We start from the raw sequence: 7,631 nt of genomic DNA on the forward strand, positions 1-7,631 counted from the left end.
ATGGCTGCAAGCTCCAAGTCATGTGTAGGATAATTCCTCTCATGCGGTTTTTGCTGGCGCGATGCATAGGAAATGACATTTCGATCTTGCATCAATACACAGCCTAACCCATTTTAAGAAGCATCACTGTAAACTGTGTATTCTTTACCCGGGGTAGGTAAAGTCAGGACTGGAGCTTTAGTCAAACATTTCTTCAATTCATCAAAACTTTGTTGGCATTTATTCGTCCACTGAAATTTTACATCTTTTCTAAGCAGCTTGGTCAATGGTGATGCCAACATGGAGAATCCTTTCACAAACCGACATAGTATCCAGCTAAACCCAGAAAACTACGAATCTCTGTGACATTTCTGGGTGGCCTCCAATTAAGGACAACTTCAATCTTACTTGGATCTACCTTGATGCCCTCTTCTGATACTACATGCCCCAAAAAGGATATCTCCTTTAGCCAAAATTCACACTTCGACAATTTGGCATATAGCTGTTTCTCCCTCAAAGTTTGCAATACAATCCGTAGATGTCTATCATGCTCTTCTACATTCCTCGAATAAACCAATATATCATCTATGAATACCACAACAAACTAGTCGAGGTATGGTCTGAAGATAGTGTTCATCAGATCCATAAAAGCAGCCGGAGCATTAGTTAACCCAAATGGCATAACTAGGAACTCATAATGGCCATAGCGGGTTCTGAAGGCAGTTTTAGGAATACTCTGCTCTTGTACTTTTAGCTGATAATAACCTGATCTCAGGTCAATTATGGAGAGCACAGCTGCACCCCTCAACTGATCAAACAAGTCATCAATGTGGGGCAATGGATATCTATTCTTTATTATCACCTTATTCAACTGCCGATAGTCAATGCATAACCGGAGAGTGCCATCTTTCTTCTTTACAAACAACACTGGCACTCCCCAAGGTGACACACTAGGGCGGATAAAGCCCTTGTCAAGTAGCTCTTGCAACTAAACTTTCAACTCTTTCAATTCTGCAGGTGCCATTCTATATGGCGTTATGGAGATTGGATCCACACCAGGCATAACATCAATCTTAAACTGCACCTCTCTTTCTAGAGGTAATCCTAGCAATTCATCAGGAAACACATCCGAAAAGTCACATACAGTAGGGATGTCCCTTATTGCTGGACTCCCCACTTAGGTGTCTGCCACATATGCCAAGTATGCTTCACACCCCTTTCTGATCATTCTTTTGGCTAGTGCAGCTGAAATGATGTTTGATGGTAATAAATGCCTCTCCCCATGTATTACCACATCATCGTACAGAGGGAGACCAAAAGTGGATCTTGATCTCTGATCCAATCATGGCGTGATGCCTAGCTAACCAATCCATGCCCAAGATAATATCATACTCTCTGAAGGGCATTTCAATCAAATCTGATAGAAAAACATGTCCTTGGATCACCAAAGGATAGTCTCTATAAATTCTGTTGACCCGGACCTCTTGTCCTAACGGACTAGTTACTAGCACTTTAAAACCCATTTGCACACATGGAACAGCAAGTGAACAGACAATGCTAGCACTAACATATGAATGGGTTGAACTCGGATTAAACAATACAAAAACTTCTTGATCAGAGATAGAGAATGTACCAACTACCACATCGGAAGTCTCAGCCTCTTCTCGCTATCTCATGGTGTAAACTCTGGCTGAAGCACTTCCTTGTGCTGATTGACCAACTGTGCCCTGACTGCCTAAAGCAGTGCCTCTGCCTCTGCCTCTTCCTCTGCCAATAGACTGTGAACCTCTGGGAGCAGACTCTGAATAGATCCCTCGGCAGTAGTAGGAGCTGGACCATATCTCGAAAACGGAGCACTAGTGCAGTCTTTAGCTATATGGCCCTTGCCTCCACAGTTAAAACAGGCTCCAGTGGCCCAATAGCATTCCCCCCCATGAATCTTGCCACAAGTCTCACAGGGGCTGGCAGAATGTGAACCCCTTTTCGATTGCTGACCAGACCTAGGGGGTCTCTGTCCAGAAAATCTGCCCCTACCAAATCTTCCACCTCGACCCCTGCTGGGTCCACTACACTTCTTCTTCTTCCTAGAAGTCCCACCAGAACTCTGTTCTACTGACTTTTCCCCCTTATCTTTTTCTGATTTCTCAGCTTTCTCTGATTTTTCTTTCACTGAGGTTGCTTCTAATTCTATTCTTTCCAAATCAAGTGCTTGACATATGAGCTCTGAGAAGTTGCTGTGCCTGAATCCCACAACTTGCATCCGCAAACTGGGCTTCAAACTAGTCTCAAATCTCTTGCATCTTGCCTTGCTGGAGGAAAGGAGACTCCCTGTATAGTGACTTAAGTGGGAGAACTCCCTCTCATACTCTGCCACAGATTGGTTCCCTTGTTTCAAACTCAAAAATTCTTGCAATTTCTGATCAACATATGTATCTGGGATGTATTTCTGTCTGAATTCTCTGATGAAGTCATCCCAGGTCAAGATCGTGGTTCAGCCGGTGTGGGGATGGTCTTCCACCAATCATATGCATCCCCTTGCAGTAGCGACACAGAATATTCAAACTTCAGTTCATCTTGGCAGTGCAGCTTCTTAAATGCTCTGTCCATTCTTTCAAGCCATTGCTCTGCCTCTAAAGGGTCCACTGTACCCTTAAAATCTGCAGCCCCATACTTCAGTAATTTATCATACTGTCTGGCTGGAGGCAGTGGTTGTGCCACAGGTGTCTGGGGTGGAGCTTGAGTAGGCATACCCCCAGCCATTTATTGAAACATCGCAGCCATCTGCTGTGCAAACTGTGCAGGAAACTGCGGCATTTGTGGGGCTGGTGCTACAGATCCACTAACATTCTGCAAAGCTGGGGCTTCCCCTTGTGCCTCAGCTTCAACAGACTGCTCAACTGAGCGATCCCCTTCTTCCATCTGAGTCGGAAGTTAGGGTATCTCCTGAACAAGTAACACAAGGAGATTTCCCTTCATTAGTTCATATTCATGATGTAATGCACTATATGTAACAATTATGGACATTGAGCAGTTGTACTTAATAAGAAAGACACAAATTCTCAAGTTAAAACATACTTCAAAAAATTTTGCTCTGATACCACTTAAACATGTCACACCTTACCCCTCTGTAAGGCATAACATGATCCCGTAGAATACCTAATGAACTACCGAACTTCATCTACCGATAACTCATTAAGTACCCTACAAGGGATTTTAAAACAATTTTCTTATTTATAACAAGTGGTGAGCATTTTCTAATAGGTATTTAAAACATTTAGTTAAAATTAAAACTAGTTAATATATTTTGCCCATTTTATTTCTACGCAAATTTTATAAAAATTTTGACAGAGTTCCATCTGTATTTTGAGAAAACAGTTCTTCAAATACCTGAAAAAAAGCACTTCTAAAAATTTTCTCAACCACTACTTCAATTTCACAATCAATCTCAATAATTTCTCAAATCTCAAAATTCAACAGTCAACATTTCTCAATTTCCAAAATTCAATCATCAGTAAAATAATATCTATCAATCTCATTCAAATTAAAATAAAACATTTCCATTCATTAAAGACAACAATCTATATATATAAATCATACCAAAATCTACAGTATGAAATTCAAACTAAATTTTATTACAACTTTATATAAACTTTGTACAAACTGCTCAAGACCGATTTACATGTCCATACATTTATGTGCATACATACATCAGAATAAATATTTACAGGTAGGGTATAAATTATGCCCAATAACTTCAAGCTGATAGATCCCCAATCCTCAGTAGCTCAGTCTGCTGCTCCTCTAGTCTCTAAATCTGTGACAGCAATAACAGTTATCGCTGAGTACTAGGACTCAGTGGTGCACAACATACTAAAATAATCTTTATACAGAATTTAAATCACATTTATTCAAAAATTTGACTAAACACGAGAATTAAATACAAATCATGCATTATGAGATTTTAATCCCAAATAATTTCATTTTGAATTATCAAATCACATTTCATAAAACCCACAGTTAGATCATGCCATTCGAAACAAATAGAATCTCAATAGCCAGAGGCTAAAGAGAAATCACATCACAAGGCTAGCTAGCTCAAATATATGGATATCCATTCACATCCTCTTCTACTGGCACACCTCAACACTTCTCCAGAGAAGGAATCAAAATTTGAAACTAATTACCCCTACTAGTCATACTAGTGAGGTGTTCAAATATATGGTCATGACACTGTGGTTTCAAAACTTATCTTAACAATTTGTTAAACATTTTCATTTCAAATATACACCATAACTTTCACAATTTAAATCAAAACATCATAAATAAGGTCACAATAAACTTTCAACAATTCAAAGTAAAAGTAAAATGCATATTTCATTCACTTTATCAATGAATTTTAAAGCATAGTGATGTTGTGCACAAACCTCAAGCGAGTCGCCTCTTGGCCTTGACTCGGTTCCTTGGGTTCTTTCCCGGTAGTCTTTTCAACTGAAATACACAATTTTATAGTGTTTCAGTACCATAACTTAGCATAAATCCAAAAATAAATTTAACTTCACTTTTACCTAGCTCTAACGTGCTAAACTCAATGTTCCTTAAATTTTTGTGTTTCGGGGTTACTATTCACTATACTATTCAAGTCAAATTATTGACTTTCTAAGGCTTAATAGGTATGGGAATTCCAACTTCACCCACATACCACATTTTGGTTACTAAAGTTTTTGGTTTTGGTCGTTTATTCAAATTCTAAGTTTTTTAGGCAAATTTGATAAATTTTCAGTTTTTGTGTATAAGGTTGCACTGTTCCATTGGTCACTTTACTGTTGGAATTTGACCAAACTTCCTTCATAGAAAATGTTTCCTAATGTCTTAAGCTTATTCTCCTTTTTGAATCACCCCAATTGGAGTTTTGCAGCTCCAGCTATAGCCATTTGAACCATAGCTGTCGGATTGGATACTACCCAGAATTCTGGGTAATTTTTTTGTGCTGGCAGTTTTAGGTCACCAAATTGGGGTGGCCAAATGACTTGGTTAATGGTATAATTTGGGTATGTGTTCTTCATGAAAGTTTTAGGTCTATATCGCATCTAACCACTGGTAAAATTTCAGGTCATTTAGACCTACCTAGCTCAAGTTATGACCAAATGAACTAACACTGTTCATTTGGTCAGTTTATACAGGGCAGCCTGCAATTTTCTAACTTTGGTCAATTTGTTCACTAGGTTTTGGTCACTTTTTAGGCATGCTTCCTAAATGAAAATTGTGTCATTTAGTGTCTATTTTCATTCCCAATTGGTCCCATACCAATTGGACTTGTAAAATTTCATTTTTGGTCCCTCAAAGTTGACTTGGTCATGCTGCTAGCAGCATGACCACACTCCCTCCGAATTTGACTTTAATTCAAACACTTCTAACACACTTAATTAGGTCACAAATGACCATTTCTAACTTCACATTAGGTCAAAGACACCATTTACAAGTTTCTCACATTTTTGTCTCTAACCCTAGGTGTCCCAAAACCCTAACTACATAAACTCTTTGCATTTAACTAATTCAAAGTATATAAACACAATCTTTCAACTCATTCAAGCATCCTAACATGTTTAACTCAATCAAACTCATGCAAAACACACCCCTACATAGGCAGGCCGAAATTCACATATAATCCTCCAAAAATTATTTTCTTTTTCATTTTTCATAATTTCTAAGTTCACTTAAACTAAGAACACATGTATTAACTAAAATTTTAATTAAAAGAACTAACCTCACTTTGATGTTCAATCTTCAATTTTTTTCTTCTTTTCTTCTTTTTTTTCTTGATCAATCTTCTTCTCAAGTGAGGTTAACAAGGTTTAACTAAGAGGATTACACTTCTATTGCTGAATTTGTGGTTCCTTCAAGCTCAAAAATGAGCTTTCATGGAGGACTAGTGAGGGAGAGCTGGAAGAGAGAGGTGGACGGCTAACTTGAAGAAGATAGACTTTTGCTTTATTTTTTTTTCTTTTCTTTTTTGTTTTTATCCTTATGGAAGACCCAAAAATCTAATTAATTAAATATATTAATTATCATTTTTATAGCATCATGCATGATGTCATGATGATGTCATCACCTTTTTAACTTTTTCATTTTCTCTTTTTTCTATTTATTTTTCTATTAGTTCTTTAATTTAATTCTCGACTCCGAAATTTTATTTGACAGTTAGGTCAGGAGTCAGCTCTCGGGGTCAATTGACCAAATTGCCCCTCGTCGGTTTATCCCGGTTTGCAATTAATTCAATATTTCTTCCGGCTCCCTGACCTAATTATTTGACTGGCTTAACAGTTCTTTTTCATGATTTTCTCTTTTCTCCTGTGTTTATAATAGTCCTAAGGACCGCAGCGTCACATTTTACGGTTTGAAATTTGAGTTTAAAATGACTTCGCAGTCCTTCCCGAGAAGGTCACCCATCGCTGTGACTCTCGGCTCGTTTAACTTCTTATGTTCTATTTTTCTTATTTATGCTTAACTAATTGAACATTACTAATTATATGTGTTTATGGCTTCTCTAGTTGTCTTAAGTGTGATTCTAATCCCCTTAATTGTCCGGACCGACACTGGTCATCGGAACAGTGAAATATACCAGGCTATACAATTAGGGGTGTTACAGTACGGGGAAGTATCGGTAAAGACAGTTATCGACCCCAGACCCAGGAGAAAATTCATAAAAAATTTTTGGGACTCCAGAGAAGAGTCATTGAGGTTTCTATGACATTAGAATGCTAAGAAAAGGCTTAGAAAAATTTTTCAATCGGTACAGACAATTTTAATCTGTTAAGCCAAACGGAGGGCATTTTGGTCATTTCGTCTTCGGAGATGATTTTTGGCCGACTTGTCCAGTTAAGTAAATAATTATTATGACATAAAATATGAATAAATATTATTGAAAATTAAATTGGAAATGAGTAGAGAAGAGAAGAAAAGAAAATGAAAGAAAATGCTAATTATGACATCATATGATGTCATTTAAATTTCCTCCACTAATCATAATTTATTAAACTCATTAAAAGGGATAAGGAAGACCAAAAATTGACAAATAATCTGCATCTTCAACCTTTGGGCAGCCAAAAACATAGGGAGAGAGAGGAAAGAAAACTCCATGGAAGCTTGAGCTAACCCACCCAAATCACCCCAAAACCTTAGCCTCCCTTCATAAAAACTCATCCTCACACCTAGAGCAAGCTTTGGACAGTAAAAAGAAAGGAAGAAAGTGAAGTTTTGAAGCCTTGGAAAGTGCCTAAGTCAAGGTTAGTGCCAATTTCTTCTAAAAATTTTGTGTATGGCTGCCATTGAACATGATTTTGGTGTTGTAAACCATGGATTGTATGTGTATGAAAATTTTAGTCGTTGGAGTTAGGGTTTGAGGCACAAAACTTGGATTTTGTTCATGTGTTGGTGAATGAAAGTTTAAATGGTCAATTAGTGACCATTTGGCTGTGTATGATGAGGAAATGAAGAGAGTTGTGGCTTGGTATTTGAGATTTGGTATGCTGCCCTTACTGACCTGCAGGACTGAGTATGAGTCCAGCAGGTTTAGGCAGTTATAAATGGAGTTGTAGAGGTTCAATTGGTGCAAGGCCAATTAGAAATGAAATTTGACATATAATGTCACAACT

This window comes from Hevea brasiliensis, chromosome 2 (genome assembly GCF_030052815.1).
Source record: "Hevea brasiliensis isolate MT/VB/25A 57/8 chromosome 2, ASM3005281v1, whole genome shotgun sequence".
In the NCBI taxonomy this organism is placed as follows: Eukaryota; Viridiplantae; Streptophyta; class Magnoliopsida; order Malpighiales; family Euphorbiaceae; genus Hevea; species Hevea brasiliensis.